The 24,840-nt window shown below is 46.5% G+C and overlaps 1 long non-coding RNA gene across 1 annotated transcript; it reads left to right on the top strand.

Annotated features, from left to right (window-relative positions):
- The first annotated feature begins 2,024 nt into the window (after positions 1-2,024).
- On the top strand, positions 2,025-9,816 carry LOC142041819 (uncharacterized). The gene is made up of 3 exons (XR_012653568.1): positions 2,025-2,627; positions 3,967-4,030; positions 8,820-9,816. It is a non-coding gene; the product is annotated as an uncharacterized LOC142041819 (long non-coding RNA).
- Positions 9,817-24,840: the final 15,024 nt, after the last annotated feature.

The following is a 24,840-nucleotide window of genomic DNA, read 5'->3' as shown; positions in this document are numbered from 1 at the left end:
CGTGCGCTGGAGTTCCCCTGCCCGACGTCGCGGCAGGACCGGGCCTGCACGCCTCCTCCTGTGAGGAACGCCATCAGGCCTGGGTCCAGCTGGTGTGGGCGAGTGGTTCCCGGGGGACTACTGGGTGCCTCACCTTCGCAGCTGCGGCCTACGTGACCCCAGACGTAACCCTCGACCAGTCCTCCAAACTGTTAACTGCGATAGCAGGTTGCGCTGAGCCTGGCGAACAAGCCGATCAGCGAGATAGGTTTAATGGCTTTAATTCCGCGCAAGAGAGAAAAACAACTGCTGGAATTACTATTTTCAAATCTTTATTTAGCCCATTTTGCACTACAGCATACTACTCCGAGATCCACACAGAGCGAGCAAAGTCTCGGCACCTTCTCCAGAGGAGAGCAGAGAACCCCCGCCTCGCACAACAGGTCCCCCTTGGCTTTTCCCACAGGGCGCGAGAACGCACTTTTCAGTACAAGTCGTCCCATTCTTTCCCGAGTCCTTCAAATTCCACGTGGCAACCAGAAACCCACCCGAGATTTTCTCCTGCGGACACCTGCCCCGACCCAGGGCGTTGCCTCGGGGGCACACCGGGCCCCCGAAGGGGTTTTGGGAGCGGCGCACCCCAGCAGGCAGGGCTCGCTCCCCGCAGCTCCGGCAGCGCCCGGGGCCAGCGGCTCCACCGCCACGTTACACCCAGTTCCTCCTCCGCGGGGGCTCCGGGCGGCGTGCCGGCAGCCGCGGGCTCGCAGGTGCCGCCGAGGACGGGGCTCAGCACCTCCGGGCGAGGGCAGGACCCGGCCTACGCGCCTCCGCCGCCGCGGCAGCGCGGCTTCGCCCTCCCCGCCCGAGGCTGCGAGCCGGCCGGGGCGGTAACGCCGCGGAGCCGCAAGCGGCGAGGCGCACCGAGAACCGGCGCCGCGTCCACACCCCCAGCGGGCCCGCGGGCCCCTCCCTCCCTCCCCTCGGCGGCGCGGCGGGCGGCGCCTGCCTGAGGCCGAGGCGAGGCGAGCCGGGGGGGGGGGGGGGCGAGGAGTCGCCGGGGCGCCGCCGCCCCCTCCCCCGCGCCCGCGCCGGCCGCTCTGCCCCCTCAGCGCCCCCCTCCCCCCGCCGCCGCCGCCAACGGCCGCCGCCAACGGCCACCGGGGCCCCGCGGCGCGGCGCGGCCCGGCCCCGCCCCTTGGGGGCGGGTGGGCGTGGCGGGCGGCGGGGCGGGGCCGCCTGCAAGGCGGCTTGGCGCGGAGCGGCGACAGCAGCCGTGACCTCCGACCCCGCCCGCCGCCGGCCAATAAGAGCGCGGCTCGTCCCCGAACCCAAAATTTCCACGTCGGCAAAAGTCAAGATGGAGCGGCGCGGCGCGCGGCGCGGCGGGGCGGGCGCAACCGGCCGCCGCCGCCCGACGGGACGCGGCCAGACCAGACGAGGCCGCCGCCGCCGCGGGGGGCGCCGGGGGGTGCGGGCGGCCCGGGGCGGACCTGTTGCGCTCGGTGGCGGGGGCCGAGGGGAAGGGCTCGGCGGGGCGGGGGGGGGGCGGCCGCTCGGGCGCCTTCCGCGAGGGGCTGCGGGGCGGCGGGGGGGATGCCGGCCGGGGCCGGGGCCGCCTCAGGGCCGCGGCGGGGGGGCTGTCAGCGGGAGCCGGCAGCTGCCGCCGGTTTGCATCGGCAGCGCTCCGGGCAGCCGCTTGGCCGCCACTTGCGCGGGGCCCCCCGTTAGCTCCGGGGGCTGGTTTGGGGGGTGTGTGTGTGGATTATTTAAAAAAACGTTTTCGTCTCCTTCCACCCCTTCCCCGGCCAGCCGGTCTTCCGCCGAGCCGCGGGGGGGGGGGAGGAGGAGGGGGCTCCCTTCCCCACCTCTAACCGTCTGCGCCTTCCCTTCCCTTCCCAGGCAGGGAAACTTGGGCGGGCGGGCGGCCCCGGTGCCGGTACCGGAGGAGGATTGGAGCCTCCGGAAGCAAAGTTCTGTGACACTCCGACTCTGGGTACGATAGCAGTCAGTGCACTACAGAACTTTGTCTCCGGCGGCGGCGGCGGCCCCGGGAGCCTCAGGTGGACACGTCACTGCGGGCTGCCCCGCCGGGACGGCGAGCCCGGGCCCCGCCGGGCACCGAAACCTGCGCTGCAGCCTCGGAATAAAGTCTTTGCTGTCGTGGCCTCCCGCTCTGAAGTTTCGTTGGGTTGTTGGGTTTTGGGGTTTTGGTTTGTTGTTTTTTTTTTTTTTCCTCTTTTCCAGGGTAAAAATAGTGCCACATCTGGGTACCCGAGGGTTATTTCGGTGCAGTCAGGCCAGCCTGGCTGTCGGCATAAATGCGAAACTAACTGGTGCTCGGTGCAGCTGAATTGGTGGTGGGTATGTGAACGTGCTCGACGCTGCTCCTAATTGTGCTTTGTTTAAGTGCCTAAGAGAATAGTAGCTTAACTGGGGACTGGAGCTGGATAAAAGACTTTGTGCTCTTAGCAAAAACCGGTGCTATAGAGCCCTGTGGTAACGCAGTGCAGTAAGTGTGCTAATTCAATGCTTAGGCCTCGCCTTGTGGCATTGAGCTGTTTTCCTCTTTAGGAACCCCAAACCCCCAACTTCTGTTGAGTGGTAGCTGTGGCTTAGATTCAAGCCTCTGCATCTTCAAAAATGACAAGGTATGTTGTAAGCCAGTACTGCAAGGCTTCATCCTCACTGGTGCGGGGGGGAGGCTCTGGAAGGATACGCAACACCTGTATTAATGCAGTTGCAAGGTTTTATAATGTAACCTTACTTGACGCATGCACCGTACTCAATATGGGCAGTGGCTTTAAGGGCTGAGAAAGGAAGGGCTGAACTCAACTTCTTGTTTCAGTTTAAGTTGGAGTCTGGCAACAGTACAATAGCCGGTGCGGCTCTCTCCAGAAATTTTGCAGAGTTTCATGATGTGTAAACTAAGCTGTCAAGTTCTTGTGAGGTGGACATAATCAGCTGATCAGCTTTCAACATAATGAGAGTAACATGAAAACCAGGAACTGTTAGAGGTCAGGTGGAGTGAGGTATGGCGATTTATTTAAAATTAAAAATCAGTATGCGCTGTAGAGTTTGTTAGCAAGCAAGTCTTTCACAGCAGCTGCATTGTATGGCAGATACACTGCTTTTATATGTATACACATAAATACGTGTGTGTGTGTATACATGTATATGTTAGAGGTCTCCTGTTAGCTTTTTGTAGTTAATGATCCCCTTTAGACTCACTAGAAACCTAAATCAACTTTTCCTTTCTGCCAATCTGAATGTGGAAGGTACAGCAAGATTATACAGTTCATGGAATTGGGCTGGAAGCTGAAATGCTATTCTAAGTACATGCTTTTTAGCTCAAACGGTTTAATCAAAGGGTAGGTAAAGTGAGGAGCACTTACTGTATGGCAGCCCATGTGACCAGCTAGGGCTATATTTGGATGCTGGAGGTTTAAGGAATCCTTTTTGCTAACCATTTTTGGCCAATTGCCTGCTGCTTTATGTTGTGCAGTGTGATGTCTGCTAAAAAGGACTTAGAAGTCTGGTGTCTGCAACTGTTTAATCAGTGGAGTTACAGGGAAACACCTTGTACTGTCAGGGCTAAAGTCCCACTGTATTTAATTTAGGGGTGGTTCCTGCCTAGCAGGATATGTAGTGCAAATTGCAGTTTCCAATTTTTGTACTAAATAGCCTTTTGTGGAGGGGGGGGGGGCAGTAGATCTTATGAAGGCTTCTTAGATACTCAGATTTGGTGGTTAAAACTCCATCTAGATTATTTCAGTTCTGGAAACCCACAGACTGGAGCATATGCTTACTCTTTCGGGGTGAGCATAACATGTTTAGATCTTAGCTTATGTCAGTATAAATTCAGCCCAGAATAGGGGGGTGGGATCCTGAAGTCTCTTGCACTGGCCTGGATGTGATAGCAAATAGCAAACCTGAGTCTAGCTGTGTTGGGAATGAAGAGTTCCTCCACTTTCTCTCAATGTGTTTCAGCTGGAGCCAATTTTCAGCCTCCTTTAGTTCCCCGGTGGTCAAGCTGGCCAGCTGTGAAGGCAAGGTGAGTAATGCTTGGCCTCCTGGTAGCCCTCACTTTTCATTGCCACGTGTCTGCAGCATGTTGTACCTCCTGTCCTACAAGTAATACTTGAATAGTGACCTTTTGGTGACACGTCTGCTTTGATACAGGAAATCATGTGGCCTTCAGGTGGGCCTAGAAAAGAGCTCAGTGCTTTCGATTTTGTTCTTTATTCTTGCACTGAAATGTATGTGATCTGATAGTCCCCTGGCATTTGAACTTTCTCACTTCCTTGCAGTGCAAGTCTTCTGAAAGCAAGCTTGAGGTGTGTAGTGCTGCTTGGTGCCTTGAATGGGAGTTGAAGAGTTTTGATTAACCTTTTAAGAGTAGTGCTTGATTAAGGTGATGCAGGAATTGGAAACAGAAAAAGAACTGGTGATACTGTTTAAAATAAAGTCTGAATGCCAAGCTGTATAACTGCATTGATACAACTTATTTTCCAGTGACTTCTTGGCATCTTCTGCTTCTCTGTTAGGCATTACATCACTGGAGACGTACTCTAAACTGCTTTATTTTATTGGTGCTTTTTGACACTTTAGAGTGTCTATTCCAATTACGGTCCTTTCCTCATTGAAAGAGTGGCAAATGAGTGCGCTGAGTAAATTACATGAATTTCCAAAATGGTACCGGTCTGTTATTTGAAGGGGCAGAGGCAAAGGAAATGATACCCACCTATTTATTGTTCTGCAAGCTGGAGAACAGGAAAGGAGTTTGCTGTCAAATACTTGAAAGTTGAGGCTGAATGCATCTGACTGTGGCCCAGACTCCCTGTGTGTATTGATCCAGCTGTACGTACATGCCTGACCTCCGTACAGAGGTGCTGAAGTTTGACTTCAGAATTCGAAGAGAGGCATTTTAGAAGCACAAAAGCTGTTACTGCATGCATGTTTGGCTTTTCCAGGTCAGGATCTCCATACACTCCTAAGATTTAGTTATGCCTTGCACTGCTGGGAGTGACAATGAGGCAGTGTGCATGTTAAATGGCAACCACTTCAGTTTGCTTTGTGATGGGAGAATAATGAAGAGCACAGGGAATAGAGAGTAAAGGCAAGCTGCCCAGCCTGTAGCTGGTTAGTCTCAGGATGCCGCTGGACCTGATAGAGTTGAGGAATGTGCTTACTTTAGCTTCCAGAGATGTGATTTTGAGCTGGTGAAGTTTTAAGCAAAAATCTAATTCTTGTACCTGTAATCTAAAAATGCTGTTCAAAGACAAAAACAACGGGTTTTTTCCTGTGTGTTTTCATAGAACTAACTTGTACTGTTTTCTAGAAACAGAAGGAGACTTGCTGACTTCTAGCAACTGTACAATAAACAATTTATAAATAGACCATAGAGTCCAATGAAATACAAATAAAGTATTGGAAGTCATGAGCTGACTCCAAAAAATGCTGGAATATTTATATTTATCTGCTGCCTGTTCAAGAAACTTCTCAGAATCTATGTAGTCTGAAGTGCCCTGAAAGCCCACCCAGAGCAGCGGGTTTTGGAGTCTCTTTTGTTGGGCTTTTGGTGGTAGCAATGGTCTTCCCTGCTGTGCCAAGATTTAGAGAATAGAAATATTTTGCAGGATACTGAAGTTACCAACACAAGGCTGTGTTTGCCTGTCAGCTGCGGAATGGGAACTAGAATTGCAGCAGTTGAGGTAGGTCAATGGCACAGCGCGGTGAAGGATTTGCCTTCTAGTTTGAGCTGGAGGAATTGAACCTCATCCTGGTAGAACCAGGCATTGAGCGAAGAGTGAGTGGAAACTGGAACTGCTAAGCAATCCTAAGTTATTTTTTATTTTATTCTGGGAGGGAAGGGGAAGTTACAAAAGCTTGGCAAATGCCATTGAAATAAGGCTAGCTTCTTGCTTTGTGTAACAGACGGGCTAGGAACTCAACCATGTGTCAGTTGTGCTTACTGTGTCCTAGCAATAAGCTTTGCTATGACCAGGTTTTGTTTTTCAGAATACTGGTGCTAATGCTATTGGAAATAGCTCGGCGCAGTTGAACCTATATTTAAGATATTAGAGGTGTTATACTGAAACCTCATCCTAATTAACTGCAGAACAAGGGAACTGAAACTTGGCTTTGTACAGCCAACACAACAGTAATTACTTGCTGAATTATAAGCTTTCTGAAATGAGCATACAAAGTCCTGAGCTCTATGAAAAAAAACAGCATTAGACTATTGATGAATGATTGCCTCTTTGTTTTGAGTTCAGTTGGGCTGTGAGGCAATACTGCCTTTTTGTGTAATGGCAGTTTTTACCCTGTCTGATGGTTCTCACTGCTTGAGTTTTGGAAACTACATTCGTGCACCAACACTTGGTCTCTTGCAGAGCTCCTGTGAATGTTTTTCAGCTGTAGTAAGAGGATGTATTGCTGCTTTTAATAGAAGTAAGTCTCAATACTGAATGTTGATGCCCTTGTGCAGTAAAATCCTTAAATGTGTTTTGTAGTAACTTGCGGGAGCACTAGTTGTGGGAACATTGTTAATGGTACAAGAGACTCAAAATGATGAGCAACAGCGTATTTAAGTTGCGTGAGTAGTCCTATTTAGGCAAGCCAAAGGTGTTTAATACTCTGCATTTTGACAGCTGAGTGACTTCAGAGGTGTCTAAATTCATACATAGGCAGTAAGCTCGGTCTCGGTGAGTGCTGTTGCTTTTGCTGTACTGAGCCCCAGCTCCCATTAGTATGTCCCAAAATTGTCACTGTCTATAACAGTTCCCTCAGGTGCTGCTTCCTTGGAAGAGGCAGGGAAAGGATGGTCTTAGGTTAGGGAAATGTACGTAGAGGCAGCAGTCAGCTCTCCTTCAGTTTCTTTGTTCATGAACTGAAACATAGGAGGCTCTGTCTGAACATCAGGAAACACGTACTCCGAGAGTGACCAAGTACTGGTTCAGGTTATCCAGGGAGGTTGTGGACTCTCCATCCTTGGAGATATTAAAAAAACATCTGGATGGGCAACTGGCTCTAGGTGGCCCTGCTTGAGCAGGGGGATTGGACCAGATGACCTCTGGAGATCCCTTCCAACCTCAACAATTCTGTTTGATTCTTTTCCTAACTTTATACCCAGAAAACGATTTTACCTTTCCTGCTGTCTTCTCCCCATCCCAGGTTCTTCCATTGATGCTTATTGTTACATGAATAATCCTTTCATTTATAAAGCAGAGGGGGAGAAGGGTTACAGAAGATCAATATTACTCTGAATAAATGTAATGTAAAGCACATAGTGATCAGCTTATGACTTGTGTTAATTAGCTTGAGCTGAGGCTTGAGTGTATAAAACAAAAGTTGAATCCCATTGGAAGAGGTATGTTCTTGCTTTAACCTTCATAAGTAGTCAAGTACAGGGTTAAATCTGTGTTTAATGCAGAGGAATTCTCGCTTTCCTGGGTGACTGGCAATCTCTTACAAGTAGTGGGTTTTGCTCTTCAGTCATGGCTGGGCCTGAGAGGGGAAGCAACTGAAGCTCATAGATTTCTTTTGCTTAAGACTTTCCCAGTGCATAGACTGGCAAAATATTCCTAGTGTGACTGCAGTTCTTAGACAAACCACACCAGCGCAGGTGAGACTTGCTCCTTGCCCTCTTGCCCCTTCACCAGGGGAAATCAGCTGTGCTGAGGTGGGGAGAGTCGTGGCAGGGCATGGCAAATCACACTTCCCTATAGGAGAGAAGGACCTTACCAGGGCAGAAGTGTTGATGAGGTGAGGATTTGCCGCAGTTGAAGGTGAAATGAGTTGTTGGTGTTTTCTTCTTGCCAAGTAGCATCAGGCAGGCATGAAGACTCCTAATAATGGTAAGGAGTATCTGCTTGGCTGCGCTGACTCCTTTCCAAGGTCAGTCATGTTTAGTCTTCTGGGAGTTGTGTCGCTATATTCCCCACGTAGCCATTAAGGCAAGAAACTGATAGTGTGGAGCAAGCCTTGGAGAAAAGGTGCATTTCATGCTAGTTGTTAAAGGTAAACTCTTAGAGTCCTTGCCTTGAAGAGCAAACATGCTGGAGAGTATTTGCTTTGCTGCTGTGTAACACGCTGCACTCTCCTGCAGGTGTGGCTTGAGGGACCAGGAGGAAGAAGGAGACATAGATAGAGCTGGGGAGAGAAGCAGAAAGGGGGAGAGGAAAAGGCAGAGGGTGGTGGGTGGAAGAGGTCATGCAAGTTGCCAGAGGAGCAAGATTTCGGTTCTGCTGTGAACTTTGATGTCCATGTGATCGCTATTTGGTAAGCACTTTCTGAGATCTTAAGCTGCCAGACTGTACATTGACCAAACCAGTTCCAGAGCTTTATGTATAATTACACCGTGTGAAAGGAGCCTGTGCCTCTTGAGACACTTTCGTAAGCACCTGAAACATAATGTTCATAAAATACTATAGCTATGCAATGTGGCCTTTTAATATATGCCGTGCATTAATTTGAAAATAAAAGTGGACTTCAAATTCTGGATTATTTGGGCTTTTATCATACCATATAAATCCATTATTTCAAATATGGCTAACTAAGCTAAACCAATGAGGACACACAGTACTCAAATCGTTGTTGGCAAACAAACTATAATTAACTATATACTTCAGAGATAGAGAGGAGATGCTACAGAGCACTGCCAAGAAAGGGGAGCTGTGCTTAACCCTTGCACAGTAAACAGTCAATATCAATAAAGTCCTAAAGAAGGAGGGAAGGCTCACAAGTCCTCCAAGGTGAAAATTTCAGACAATAGCATCTTAAGTGACTGAAGAAATACATGGATGATGGCAACTTTGATTTCCAACCTGATGTGTTCTCAGCCAGCCAAATCTGAGCAGAACTGAAAAGCAGGGAATAGCACATGGAGACAAAGCTCGGTGGTCAAGGAGAGCTGCCCTCACCATGGATCACTCCTGGAAGAGAAGAGAAAGCAGCCTAATTCTCTCATAAAAGGCTTTTTCAAAAATATTTTAAAATAACCTGTTCAACTTGGGCTCAGTTGTGGGTTTATGTATAGGCTGGTCTGTTGAAATACTAATTTTGTAGTTTTCATTAAGCACAATGCTTTCCATGTGGGTTTGATTAAGCATCAAGAATAAAAATACAATGAAAATTTAATCCTGTCTTTAAAAGATTTCATTATTCAAATTGTATGTTCTTGGCTTAAGGTTAAGCATCCACTTCTGGATTACATTGTTGTTCAATATGGTTCACTTGTCTGAACCATATTGTTTAAATTTTGGTGTGAAATTCAGTTGTAATTGGGATCAAGCAAACAAATGGGAAGACATAAAGGCAAACCTTACTGGGTGCATGTAAATGAAGCAAGGGCATGGGCAATGTAGCTCAGAGCCTAGGCTTGTAGCATTTGTTGCTGAGATACTCTTCAGCATTATATGGACCACTTGCTGTGTACAGTCAGCTGCAGCATGAAGGCTAGTGAAAGCATGGAAAGCTTGTATTGCAGACCCATATTGATCTTGGTATTGATGCTTTGACATATTTTACTTAAATGTTAAAATCAGCAGCTTATTTTTAGGGTAATGTTAAAATGCTAAGCTTCATATAACCACATTAAGTTCAATTCTGATATATGAAGGCAAACATGCTGGTGTCAGTCACTGTTTTAGTGTGTAGGACAATAAGCAGTAAGGGTATTGCAAGCTATGTAAAGCTTTCATCAAAATGTTGTCACTTAGTCACATTCAAAGTTATCAAATGTGAAAAGAAACCTAATCAAATACTTTGGACTTCAGATGGATTTTGTAGTCTCCAGACTGAAATTATTTCCCTGCACTAAGAATAAAAAGCATTTGTGAGAGGAGTTGCTGTTGTATCATACTTTGGCAAATCGATGCTATTTATTCTGCTTCAGAAACTTTTTTTTGGGGGGGAAGTGTTAAATGTTATATGATTATCTAAATATATGCACATAAACACGTTTATATATGTATGTGAAAAGTATGGCTTTAGATTTTGATGTTTATAAAGTTTTTTCAAGTGCATGGTATACAGAAAGGATCTTTAGAACATAGACTTTGCATAGACAAAAACTGTTTCACTGCAGACACTTAATACATACGCTTTTATAAGTAAGATTTGATTATACCACATGTCACAATGGAGTGGTTGCATGCAGGGGAGGAGGGGATACCTGTGTGTAACACTGGGCAGAGGATGGCAGTGCTGCCAGCTTGGGGAATTCCTTGTGAGCAATGAGCACTTGCAGCAAAAGATCCATCTGGTCCAGGACAGTGTATTCCCTCGAGGAAAAGGGACAAAAATACCTGAGGAAGGATTGAGGGATGTTTTCACAAGCATAGGGAAACTTCATGACTTTCACTGCTTAGAAAGAGTAAAGTAGTTGGGAAGTAAGTAAGTTTAGTACTGTGAACTACTGCATAAGTGGGGAAACCCAAAAAGAGTGGATTTGCCTTCTAGTCACTGGAGTCTTTTTTTTTAAATTATGAAACATTTTCAACAAATATGGAGTAAAAGTTAAATATATAAGAACAGACACATAAAGGATGTGCTGTGGAGAAAGGTATGCAGCTAAACATTTTCCAGTGCTTCGAGTACCAGACTTCAGGAGATATAATTAGGCTGTGATGCATCCAACATAACTGGTTTTGGAGAGTGTATCTGTATGTCTGTGTGGCCCAGTCTAGTAGCTTTTGTCAGGGTGAGGGGCTATGACACTGTTGGATGAGTATCCTAAATGATAGAACTGGGTGACAACAGGAGATGAGTAGAGGCTCTGAGCAGCTTTGGAAATAACTGCTAGATAAAAAGTAAAGGGTATTAGGGTTTTGTTCAAGCAAAACAAGTGGGTGAGAAGCCAGGGTGGTGTGGAGGCAGGGAGGTGTGATGGTTGGGGATCTGGCATGCAGGGAGGCGGTGCAAAGCCTCTGAGAACAGAGGAGTATGTGAGGAAGTTTGTGTCTGACGTGGCTGTTTGAATCATCAATTGCCAAGCAAGACTGTGAAGATGCCAAGTATTTGTGGGATTCAGCTGTTAATAAAGAGTGTGAGGAGCTGAAGGCATTTATTAACAAAGACACTATTAAGGCAAGTGATGGTGGAAAGCACAATACGCATCCCAGCCAAAGGTGCTGGGCAGTTCTTTGTGAGAAAACTGTCAAAATTGGAGCCCGGTGGTTTAGGTGGTAACAGGAACAAAGTGGTGATATATTCAAACAGAAAAGCAGCTTTGGCTTTAATTCATAGGTGCAAAAAGTTTCATGCCTATTCATGAACCAACGTTATCTGGAGCCTAGTGTAACTCATTCTTCGTGCTCACCCAAATGAACTGGGAAATACTACTTCTTAAATTGACACATACCTGATCAGCAGGTTGAATATAAACAAAGAGAGATTTAGTGTTGCAAATATACTCTCTAGAGTGTTTAACACAAGTGCGGTGGAGCAAGATCTGGACCTAGATTACATGCCTACCTGTTCCCTCTCAGACAGCAAAACCTACCTTTTTTGCAGGGGGGACACGGTGTAGACAGTGAGCTGGGCTGCAGCTCCGGAGCAGGTCTTTAGGAGACAAGGCTGCCAGTGACAGGATGCGTTGGTAGCACATTTATTGCCCATGGCACTTCAAGCGGAGTCGTCTTTGGACTTGTTGGGATTTCTTTCAAAGCCATTACAATGACGATCCCCACAGTATTATAGAGGAGTACTCAAAGAGTGAGGAAGGTCATTTAGGGACCGACAAACCTAAGGAAGGCCGGAGATGGTTTGTATTGACTTAAAATGAACAAATAAGTTATTGCACAAGCTGAAAATGCAAGCGAGTTTCTACACTTGATCTGTGTCCAAGCCTTCCGCTGACGACATGGACAGTCCATTGTGTGTTGACAGTCATGCATAATCTTAAACGTTTATGTAGGCTCATAATTAACATGATCCAGCCTTCTCTTGATAGAACTTGTTTGATGTTTTTATTCCTGCTCTTTACTGGAGTGCCAGACCTATTCCTGCAGTGGGCCTCCCTTTTGAAGGTACTGCTCCTCTCGCTTTGCTGAAGCACTGATGTGCAACATGCCTACAGGAACTAGCTATTGGTTTTTGGAGCTGGTGACTGGGCAATGTCTATGCCTAGGAAAAAGGCATCTTTGAAGGCATTTGAATTTGCACGAGGAACTGCAAAACTAGTGATGTGCATCTTGTTAAACATTGCAAGCAAAGATGCAGCTGTTAATGTTGTAGCCTGTTTAAAGTTGTTAAAGGTTTTTTTGCTTTTCAACAGTCATGGTCCCCATTCAACAATGCAGAAGTTTCAAACGTGACCCATTTTAATGTGAACATCAAAGGAAAAAATAGAGCAGGCACCACAGGGGTTAAGGTGCTTACTAGCTGGAAAAGAAAGGAATGGTAACAGGTAGCAGCCAAATGCAAAATGACTGGTTTTGGCCTGCAGCGGTTTGGCAGGGGCAAATTTAAAAGGCAGGTTGGAAAGGCTCTCTGCTGAATAGCTGCAGTAATAAGGCAATCCTGAGCATGGCTTTGGGCAAGATCTGCACCCATAATCCTGTCAGTTTGTGGGTTTCTCTGCCATATTGTCCCGAATGAATAAATCCCTCGATATGCCAGAGATGTTTATCCTGGTTCATCTCATAATTTTCTTAGCATTGCTTCTCAGAATTATTTTATGGGAGAACAAAACCAAAATCCAGCTTCTATTTTCACTTCGGCACTTTCAAAACAAAAAGATATCTGCAATGTATTGCAAGTCTTCAGTTACTCAAAAACAGTCCTCCCTGTGTTTGTTTAATTCCTTATTCTTAGGTTTAAATTAGTACAGCTCTGCCAAGAAGAAATGTATTGATGAGTTATTTTGTAAAGAGAAGACTCAAACTTGTCTGTCTTCCTCAAGGAGATACTAGACAACAAATGGATTATGAAGCATTACTTAAGTCATTACTAACCGCAGCCTCACAAAAGAGGAACAATAAAATCTCGGATTCCCTGTGTAGATTTGAACTGCGCAATCATAGAAGTTTCTTAATGGCAGAGTTGCACAGAAGACAAAAAAAAACAGCATAGATGAGGCCGCTTGAAAACAGAATAATCAATTAGAAAGGTTTTGCTGACATGATATATATTCATGTTCATAGTTACAGGGCTCCTTGCCCCCCTCATTTTTTTTTCTTTTTTTTTTTTTAATTATTGAAAATTGCCTTAAAACCTAAGCTGGATAGAAATCTGTACCTGAGTTTCTAGGTTTAAAAATAAAACCACAACCCTATCATTTCAATTCTTTCATAGAAGGCTTTGTTCACTTTTGAAAGCTGCTAAACAAAAAAAGAAAAAAAAACCCACTTTGTATTCCAAAATAAACAATTCTTCACCTTTAAATACAGAGCTCCTCAGCTTTAGTTATTTGTAGTATAAGCATTATTCATCTGAGCTCATGCACTAGAATATTTATAACTAAGAGCAGGAGAAGTGAAAGACATCGGACATAGAGAAAAATTTCCTTGGTGCTAGGAGAAATCCGGCTGCTTCTGTTCATTAGTGAAGGTTGTGCAGCAATACTCTGCAATAAATGACGCTGTGGCAGCTTGACGGTTGGTTTTGTATGAGGTATGAAGGCCAACCCTGGAAAACCAGTGTTCGTGTGCAATGCCAGTCAAACAGTCGACGAAACTGATCCCAGTGCAGAAGCAAACCGCCTTTCGAATCGCTTTTGCTTCCGAGGCAGCTCAAACGAGAAGTGAGTGAACGATTTTACCATATCAAGGCCCTTGCTCACAAGTCCAAACACTGTGCACCTTCAAAAACTAATTCTGCCCCAGTGCTGCCAATGCGCAGCATCCTGTTCGGAGCTGACTGTCATCCTAACAAGAGCAGGGGAGGAACAACAGCAAACAGTGGCCAGTGTATTTTCAAAACTGAACCAGAAAATGAGATAAATGTTTCATCCTCAAAAGCTCTAAATAGATGTAATAACAGAATCCTACTTTGGGGAGGGTTTGTTTATTTTTTTGCCTTAAAATAATAATAAAGACTGATGAACAGAATAAACTGTTTGAAAAAAGGAGGTCAGCTGAAGCTTAAACCTCTGAAGACGATTCCCAGGACTGGATAGTTGTTACCGTTAATTCTATTAATCTGCTCTGTAACTTCTTGTGTCGTTCATTTTTCAGTTCTTTCATTGCTGGGTATCTGTTGAACAGAGAAAAATCCAGTCCCTGCTGGCAAATGACAACAACAACAACTCTAGAGGGCTCACAGGCAGTACCATAGTCCTGCAGCGGCAATGCCAGCAGGCCAGTACTGTGTGTTCCCCTGCAGGGCACAAACTGCCTGTGGCAATGGTCACTTTTTTGGCATGTACTTGTATAGTGGTAAGTAATGAAGCCTTCCTAATGCTGCTATAGAAATAACACCAGCAGTACAGATAATAGCAATAATAATGAACTCAGTGAAAAATTGAAGTGACCATCTTCCAAACCAGTTATCCTTGGCATTAAAGCCACTAATCCCTATCAACCTGGCTTTATTTCATGGTCAGCCACCAATAACAGTATTAAGTGAACATCAGATGTTATTAAGCTCATTACACAAGTGATGAAATGTCACTTCTTCTCAAGTTAATTGAGAGAAGGCACTTGATAGGGTGCTTTGGGACTGCTTTTTTTGTCGCAGCAAGGGAACTTAATTGCAGGCGTGACTTTATTACTGATGGTGAAGTGCTGCAGGACTCTGGGCACGTTTCTCTCTCTGAATGGCCCCAGCAGAGCCTCTCGGGGAAGAACAACGTGAGGCCAGGATGGCCTTGTCAGCCCTTACGCTGACTCCATCCACCAGCACTTGCAGAAGCTGTCTGAGGTCCTTCAGCAAGCCATGATGAAAAACATGAAACTTGTGGTATTCGTGCTATTTCTGTGCATCCCCACTTGTCCTGCAGGCTGGGGAGCTGGGGCATATGGACCAGGCAGGAACAGTGCCCAGGTCCAGCTAGGCAGGAGCATCAGTGGGGCAGGAGCATCAGTGGGACGAGGACCAGACCTGACCTTCAGTACTGAAGTAGCGTTGAAGGCCATGATATTCATCAGGATCCAGCAGCAAACAAGGGTACTGGATGCCAACCACTCAGCCGTGCCCACTTCACATATCTGTGGACACCAGACTTCTCCCTCCTACACAGCAGCCCTTAGCAAAACCCACTCCTAATATCAATAACCTGACGGGCAAGACATTCTTGAATTAATTTCCTTCTTTCAATAGCCTCTTGAGGCTTTCAAATACCTGAGGGGACTTTGCCCCATTAAATTACGCTCATAACACTTGCTATTCCTCACCTCAAGACCTATAAAAATTACACTTTTTCATTTCTTCTGCTAGGCTGCTTCCATCTCATGAAAAACCATGTTCTTCCCTACAGCGTAGAAATCTTCCCAGTAATTCTAGACACTTGGCATTAAAAACAAAAGCTAGAGTAAATATACAGCAGTATTGTAAAGCAAGAGGGCTAGGAACCAGCCTGCTGAAGCTGCAGAGAAAGACAATGTAGGAGCTAATGTTCTCCTTATCTGGAAATGTCAGCACTTGATAGGAATCCTTTGAGGCACTTGAAGCTGGTTCCATTTTACAGAAACTCAAATTAGCAACCCACAGAGCACAACGCGGAAGCAAATGGCTGCTTTCCTTCCAAGCTCTCCAACGCAATTTGTGGAGAAGATGCTTTGCTCCCTCAGGAGGTCAGACAGCATATTTTCCAAGGAAACTCTAGAAATATGGGGGAAAAAAAAATCTGAGAAATCCTTTTGCAGTGCCAGTACTTCAACTGCATTCTCACAGATGTAAGCTAGTGGTTTTCCTCCAGAGAGGAAAGCATTTAATCTAAAGATCAGCCTTTCAAAGACTGAAGACTTTTCTATGGTATAAGAGAACTGAATTTGAGTGAATTCCAAATTAAGTTTCAAATAATCTACTTTGAATGTACCATTAAGCTAGGAATTGCCTAGATATGATTAATAAATGGTGATATTTAACAAAAAGGAAGAATTTCCCAGAAGAAACATTAACTAACTATGCTCCTTTCTTTTCCTTACAATTTCTTAGCTGAAAAACACTTACTGGTGTCTGTACTACCTACAACACTTTGTATTCAAGATTTTAATACTCTCCTTAAGAAAAGCTAATGCAATGCTTTAACTTATGTCCATTTTACTGCTAACCCTCAGTTTTGGGGAAGAAAAGAAATTAAGCAAGCTTTCACATACTGTAAATGGTATAATCCATCATCCCACTCATACATTGTTTATGTGATTGCTATCATGCATGCTGATTTAGGACACTGATCCATCATTTCCTGTGTTCCAGGTTGGCAAATGGCTCTGTATTAACCCTTTCCTCATGTGTTCTGGGAATGCGCCCATCAGGCCAAACTGCCTGGCACTCACTGAAGAGCTCAGAGCACATCTTTCTGAGCAAAACCCATGTCTTAAATCTACAGACTGTCTGAACAAAGCTTGCATGAAAACATGAAAAGCCACTCTAAAACGATGCAAAAAAAGTAAAAAATGCATAATTCTGTAAAGTGGGGAGAAAATATGCCCAGAATATCCTGAGACTTCAGTCAGTGATCAGTTAACTGGAAATGATGGTTAAATTTCAGGAGATGTGACATATGATTCAGTTTGTTTATGCCTCAGGTGTAGCACTTAGAGCTTTTAATCATGGCCTGGAAAATTTGTAAATATTTTAAGACCGAACCTGCCCCTTCTGCATGCAGAGGGTTAGGTCCTCAGCTGCCACAAGATTTGTAACTGATGAATGTCTGTAATTAAGCATCTTATATCAAACATAGTTTTCTTTTTACATCTGCCTTTTGGTATAACATTTGGTATTTTTAGACACTAACAGGTCTGAAAGCCTTCCCAGGGGCCAGTGACCTCTGGCTGCTGGCAGACCAGCCACTCTTTGGGTGCTTGGCCACCAGCTGGGGACACGGACAGCCTGGGCCACAGGTTACCGGAGGCTGGGGCAGTATCCGATGGAGTTATCACTGCGTGTGTCCCTCTTGGGGTACACTTCCCTGGGATGCCCCATCGGCCACCCCATAGACAAGGCACATAAAGTTTATGCGTACAGCTAATTTCAGCTCTAGAGAGTTATCACTGTGCCTGCTATCAGTTTCCTTGGGGGTGTCACTGGCTTCCCTTCCCTGGCAGGGACCTTCCTCCCGCAGAGGGATGAGGCCAGTTCCTTTCCACAGCTCCAGCACAAAAAACAGTGGTGGACACCCTGCATCCAACTCACGCCACTGTCTTTGTTTGGAGAAAAGCTCCCTGGTGCTCCTTTCCCCCAGGCTTTCGATCTGCTGCTGCTTTTTTGAGATCAGCTGTAGAAATTCAGTTTTCACGTGGCTTTGGTAGAGTGTCACTGCCCCCCATCTCTTCAGAGAGAGAGGTGAGCAGCCATCATGACATCGCTTGTTGGTGTGGCCTGGCATGGTGGGTGCCCTTCCCCAGCCTGCAGGGCTGGGATCATCGGGATGTGGCAGGGCTGGGGACCAGGCTCAGGTAAAATATATAACCATGAAGATATAGCACTATGGCAGAGAAAAACAATTTCAGGAGAGGGTTTCCACCAGCTAGGTTTTCGGTCTTCACAGAGATGAAAGCTCCCACCAGAGGTCATGAGTGCCTGGACCTAACTTGAATCATTTTAATTAAAAAAGATGTATATTCTGTACAGTCTTTTCCCCCCAAAATTCAATTCAGGTAAACTCCATGGCTGTTGAGGACAGTTACTGTCTTCATATGGAGGGCCTTGCTTTTGTATGTATCTAATAGGAGCTTGGGTTTTGAGATAAGTCCAATTTGATTAATTTCTTTCATCCGTGGAAAAGGTAATTTCTAAGTCACCCTTACTTTGGTCATTCATCAGATCGCCGCATCCTCAGTATCTCATACTGTTGCTATTATGGAAACACTGCCTAAAAAATGTTAGGCAAAACTAGTTAATCTTATCTAAATGCATTTGGCATAGGACTTTGGTTTGAAGCAATTCCTAAATCACTACAGTTTTATAATGTAAGTGACCAGTTTTTGCATCTAGCTTTGCTAACCAGCATGGTTATAAAATTAAGAGGTAGTAACGACCTCCTAAAGCAAAGGAGTAATGCAAAGTAATGAGTGGTAGCATGAAGCAGAATAATTTTGTTTTCTGTTGGGGAGGAGGATAACCTTATGGAGAGCAACGGTCTGAGGCATTCCTGGGGTGCTGGCGGAGCCCCGCGGGAGCAGGGGCAGGAGCAGGACTGAGGGTGTCCCAGCAGCAGTCCTGGGGCCAGCAGAAGTGCTTCACGGCCCTTGGCCACCACCACCCTTGGTGGTGAAGGCTTGGTGTCAAAAGACTTTAATCGGGCTTCCTGCCAGCTTAAAGGCTGCTGAACCCCCTCAATAACATCCTCAGTGTTTAAAGAGGAGGGGAAGAGTCATCAAAGGGGGATACTAAAGACTTACCAGGATGAAAATATGCTGGGTTCTCGGGTCTTGGTGTATCTGTGGGAATATTTTGGGATCAAAGCCCTGTATCTTTTACCTCTCTTCCCTCATGTACTGATAAGAAATGTCTTGGTGCAAACGTGAGAGCTGAAGGCCAGGACTTCAGGAGATTTTGAAGGAGGCATCCCTAAAAGCACTGAGCAAGTCCATTTGTTAGTGGGGGGAATCCCAGTCCCGGGTGCTAGCTTTTGTTGACCTGCCTCTGTTCTTCGTGTTTTGAGAGAAGCTGATGAAGGCAGTTGATTATGAAACCATTCTCACTGCAGGAATGGGTGTGTGAGAACGTACCTGTGGCAACGATGCATCCCAGCGAGGCATCCTTCCCACCATCTGCACTTCAGATGTGAAAAAATTGCCTGGTTCTGGTGTCGGCTTTTTCAGTGATAAGTGCTGAATAGGATAAGCACAACAGGCATAGATGCTTGTTTCCTTTTAGCAAAACTGATATCCTAAAGGCTTCTGTTTCCAACATACAGCACTGGAAATTTCTCTCTAAACTTTGGGACTTTCTGTACTGTCACTCTCTTTTCAGTAGATTTGAGAAACTGTTATTCCATGTCAGCAAGAATCGCTATTCTACTTCTTCGGGAGAAATTTGTCACTGGTAACTATAAAAAGACAGGCAGCACTCTCTTCTGCATGCTTTTGAATAGGTCTACTCGGATACTTAACAAGGCATTTAAGACAGAAAGGCTATTGCCTGGACCATTTACATTTGTCTCAGGGAAGTTACAGGAGGCTCCCTGATGCTTCATCTGAAAGGCTTTGCATATTGTAGTTGGAACCATGTGAGTCAGAGAACAAAAGTGTCCATCTTTGCTAAATAAGGACTAGTCTCACTTTACCAAAGCATCCATCTGGTGACCTTTCAGCCGACACTTTTTAGCAAAGAGGATAGCAATCTATTGGGCAACTCTTTATGCAAGAACAAAGCAAAACAATCAGATAACCGCAGTACTCCTAATCTGCCCTAGTCAGGCAATTCAAACCCTGCCATCTATCTCTAGTATCATTTATATTATATTGGTTACTTGTTACTCCTTGAAAACTGCAATGGAGATGATGCAGAAATGATTTTTCTTCTAATTTTGCTGTAATTTTCCGAATTTGACATTTGGGACAGAAACTAGTTGGGATGATAGTTCAGACTGTGATGAGAAGAAACTGCTATGTATCTCTAGGACTGACTTGCATTTAATTGTGGGCTACAGATAGGTTTCTTTTGCTTGTGTTTTGTGTGACTATGCAAATGATTCAAAGAGAAATAAATGAATGCCTAGAAATCCTGCATTACCTAGAACTTATATCAATAGGCTTACATATTGTTCTCCATTCATCATTCAACTGTTAAATTTCTCATCATCCACTCAGAGAGCAAAAACAATACCCCATGGCTAATCAGGCATTATAAACTGCAGGATAATGAATTATTGCCATGAGCCATTTGTTAGCCACACAGATTCTGTACTTCTCGGTTTGTAAATATCTTGTAATAATACAAATGACTTTGCAGGCTTTGGAAAAGATTTGCCAAACAAGAGAGGCAACTCTTGGCTCCAAAGAAACTTCCTTGACTGACTCAGAAGAAAATGCTGAAAGATGTCTGCTTGTCAGTCTTACTTGGGTACATTTAATTTTTGGAGAAGGTACTTATGGGCAAGTCAGAAGGGCAGAGCCCTTAGATCTGGATCACAAGGGTAAAATTTTCATTGCCTGTCCAGGCTACTGTGTCTCAGTCCTTGGTCTCTCGAGTGGGTATGAGATGAGGTTCCCCTCAGCACTGATTGGCAATGATTTGATATTCTGCACCTCTTCATCATCAGCTGAATTCAAATCAACAGATCTTTTGGAACAGTCTCAAATAACTGTTCCAGAGCAGCACTTTCCCATCACACTGTCCTGTATGTGCTAGCCAGAGATCAAATCTCTGCATTTCTTTTCCACCTGAGCCACCTTGTGGGCCCTCTTCCTATAGCAAAAATGTTACTTTCAAGAGAAAAGATACCATTCACAGTGTAGGTTTCAGAAAATGGTAATGGAAACCAATGAAGACGACAGCACCATAGCACTGGACCCATTGCTCCTTGATCACCAGACTCCTCAATGTCCTCTCTGAAATGAATTAACTTGTTTTGATGTAGTTTCTAGTAGATCAGCAGCCTCCACACAAAAAAAATCAAAATTGAGCACCTGGACGAACCCAGCAGACATGGATGCAGGAACAGAATTGCATCCTTGATTATTCCTGATACTGTCAGGACTCTGTTGTTGGGAAATACATTCAGCAAAGTTCATCAACAGATTTTTCTTGACATTGTTTTCACAGCAGGAAGAAATCTGGGAGGTCACTGAGTTAGGTTTAATGTTACCTTCCAGTCCCTGACAGAGAAGCCTTCCTACCTGTGGAGGTGGGAATCACCTGTTAGGGTGCCGTCCTCCTTCTTATTATGCAAAATATCTTGAACGGTGCCCCAAGGGGCAATAGTGCCTGGGAACCTTAAGCCAGTGAAAATGCAGTGGGTCCCTGTGAAACGGTTTTCATAGAATCAAAGAATGGTTTAGGTCGGAAGGGACTTTTAAAGATCACCTAGTCCACCCTGCCTGCTGTGGGCACGGACATCTATCACTAGCTCAGGTTGCTCAAAGACCTGTCCAACCTGACCTTGAACAATTCCAATGATGGGACATCCACAACTTCTTTTGCAAGGAATGAAGTGAAAGCAAGAGTTTAACAGAGGGGGATTTCTGTGCCCTTCAAAGGCAGCCAGAAGAGCCCTTGTTGTATTTTTTCAAAAGCAAAGAGCATTCAGATGCTTCTAGGCTCCATCCTTACTTTTTTGAACCACACCTGATGAAACTAAGATGAACAACAATGCCAGTCTCCAGGGGCCAACATGGTGTCGCCCTCTCCAGGCACAAACCCTCTCTGATCTGCTAATACCAGATCTCTGGCTCCTCTAGAAAGGAAAATGTGGGAGACACCCCTCGATGATGATTTCCCACATGTAAAGAGTGGACTGTTGCTCTCAGGGCTCCTGCCTGGGGACAGAGGCCTGACAGCAGCCACGATGCTCCAGAGGTGAGGAAGGTGCTCGGAACTCACGAACACAAGTGGGGAGTGTTTGACTGCACAGAGGTGAGGCTGCATAAAAATACTCCCGCTGTGCTGTGTCTGAAGCATGCCAAACTCCAGCCTTGGCAGGCGGCGAGGAGTGGGAGATCCAAGGCTTGATTTATTAAGCTTGTGGATGGGCTGTCGAGCAGGCAGGCGGGGAGCTCTGAGCGATGCTGGCCGCGGCCGTGAGCATGATGGCAGCACTGCCACCCAGCTGTCGCCGCCTCCAGACAGCCATTCAGTATTTTCAGTGATGAGAAGGAGCAAAGTGCTCACTATAACCCCATGCCAAGGAACACGGGGTTAACGCTTGGCTCGCTGTGCTTGGGCACCATGTCCAGCATCAGCAAGTTTCCAGCCTTCACTTGAGGAATTTATCAACATGAATGCCATGTTTTCTGTTTATTTTGCATTTCTCAGGGTCACTGCACAGATTTCTCAACTCCACCAGCTCTGTGGCGGAGCTAAAGGTTTGGTGCAACTGGCCTTTTCCTTCTTTCCTTCCTACCCCTCATTTTTCCCCTCCAGCCCAGAAGGGCCCGAGCAGGCGTAACACAAACCACCTCGAGGGCACTGCCTTCCCGATGCCCGCAGGGCTTGAAGATGCTGATCCCTTGGCTTGCTAGCCTCAAAACCTATTTATGTGAACTTACACCATCACATAAAAGTTTATTTCTGTATCAGCATGAGAATTTCCTTTTTTTTTTTTTTTTTTTTTTCAGATTGAAGGTAAAACAAAAAGTGTTTTATCTGCTCTGGGCTGTCCTTTGAGTTTCTGGATTGCTTCCTTGGCATCTGCAGATAGTGCTAAGCCCTGAAATATGAAAACAGCTACTTTAGCTGTCGCGTTACCAACGCAATGACTAGCTCTGTGACGGCTGCACAACACACACAGAAAAAACATACATCATTTTAAAAGGCTTCTTTACAAGGCCAAGGCTTTGCTTTATACTGAAGTAAATCTGAAATAAAGTCTTTGCCTACCTGGCACTGGTTGCCTGCCCAGAGCTAAGAGCAGGCTTTGCTCCATACCCTGGAAAGATTCTGATTTCAAATTAATTTGCGCCTTTATTAAAAAAACAAAAGCCCGCGAATATTCCAGGCCAAACTTGAGATGATTGCCCAGTGAGACAATAAGCTGTAAGTGCTCTAACCTCACAGTATCGCTAAATTATTATGTTCTTGAACAATACTGTATTGTGGAAACAAAACCCACTAGCTGTAGCCTTCTGTTATCAATCAGCCAGCAGTGCGGGAATGAAGTTGCTTAACTCCCGCTCTCAGAAGCACACAGATCAATATCACTGGGCATGGAGCACAAATGGACAGCCAGGCCTCGATGTAATTATAAATTACTGTCGGTTTATAAATGGGTGGACTTCAGTGATGTGTAAGTGACAGCATGTGATGATTGTAGCATCTTGATTTCCCAAAACCTAGAAGAGGCATCTTAGAAAGACCACGGCACGTCGGGGAAAACACACGCAGCTGAACAATTGCAACCGCTTGGTATTTTGAAAAGTAGTTCTTGATTTCTAGCTGAGGTTGGTGGCTAAAATAAACAGGCTCTGCGCAATTACGGCACATAGTCTGCGTTCCTAAGGCTTGGGCCTCGGCCTTCTAAGTTGGTTCAGTTCCGTCCTCAAACCCCACTGGATCAAGCCGGGGTCGGTTTTTAGATACGCGTGTTTGATTTGCGCGCCCCGTTTTCGCACAAACACCGTCTGCCCTCCGCCTCGGGGGGTGCCCGGAGGGGCCGGGCGGCACCAGAGGTCCTTCGTGCTTTGGGTTCTGCCGTGGGGAAGGAGTGGGCGTGACGCCCCTGCCGAGGTACCCCCCCCCCCCCGGGGTACGCGGAGGGGGCACCTGCACGCAGGTGTGGGGTAGGTGCCGGCGCGCAGGGGCGCACGTGACGTGTGGGCGGGGAGAGCCGCCCCCAGGCGCCCCCAGGCGGACACGCGTGTCGGCGCCCAGCCGCGGCCGTCAAGGGGCCGAGCTCCGGGGCGGCGGCACCCGCAGGACCCGCGGGCGCGCCGGCCTCTGCGCGGTGGCGGAGCGCCCCCTGCTGGCGGCAGCGCGCCGGCGGGCGGGAACGGCCGGGACGGAGCGCGGCCGTGCGGGTGGGTGCGAGCAGAGAGAGGGCTCACGGCCGCCGTGACGGGCAGCAGGTCTCGGACACCCGCGGCTGGACGCCCCCTCTGCCCCCCCCGGCAAAAGCGCCTCCCGGTTTGGACGGAAAGCCGGGTGGCCCACACCCCGGTGTTTCCCCCGAACGAGAACTGCGCGTTCCGGCCACCTCTCCCCAGGCTGGCCCGTACGCCCCAGTTTCACCAGCAGAGCGTATTCCCACCTCTTGGATTGAGAAGAAGCGCGTGACACTCAACGCAGCACGGAGTAAATAGCGACGTTGCTCATAATTAACACCTAATGATATGCAAGAAGCTCCCTCGGAGGCTCCCAGGTTTTCTTGTCGTCGCTCTGCGGAAGGACTGCGGCAAGTGAAAGGGATTTGCCCGTGCCCGTTTTGAAAAGGGGAGGTGAAATGATGCCTGCAGCTGAAGTTACGCCTATGCGGAGCTAACCGTGGGAGCTGAGACCTAATATTCCTGTCCTAACAGTTTGGGCACCAGCACATCACAGCAATCAGGAGCCAAGGCAAGCGGAGGTGGCTAAATTGTCCATATCACCCAGATTAGAAAGGGATCGACCCCATATACTCTCACCTACCCTTAAATAAACAATTGGTTGAACCTGCAGTCAGCGGGGAGGATGGAAATCTTGTGCCATGACGTGCGGCAGCATTAAACCTCCCTCAGACCCACTCTCCACCTTGCCGGGAGGACATTGCCTTTGGGCCCAAGATGACCTTTTGGCCTTCTCCTGGCCAGTGCTGAAATTCTCTGCTACGTGCTCAAGGCAGGCTGTGACCTGACCCCATTCTAGGATTGCCAGATAGCCTGTATTATAAAGGATACCCCAAATTATATTTGCATTAAAAGTCCTGCATTAAAAGTTTATGAGAAATGGCCACCTTTGGATTTTCACTGCATCCGCTGCTTGTCTGGCAACCTGGGTCCTGCAAGTCCAGAGATGCAGCTATTGCACACAAGCAAATAAATCCTGTATTTACTGTACAAATTACTCCTCGTGCACAATGAGCTGCAACTCACCGCACGAATGCAACTCATCTGAGACCAT

The sequence above is a fragment of the Buteo buteo genome, chromosome 2, assembly GCF_964188355.1.
Source record: "Buteo buteo chromosome 2, bButBut1.hap1.1, whole genome shotgun sequence".
Classification (NCBI taxonomy): Eukaryota; Metazoa; Chordata; class Aves; order Accipitriformes; family Accipitridae; genus Buteo; species Buteo buteo.
This window is presented reverse-complemented; position numbering and strand designations above follow the sequence as displayed.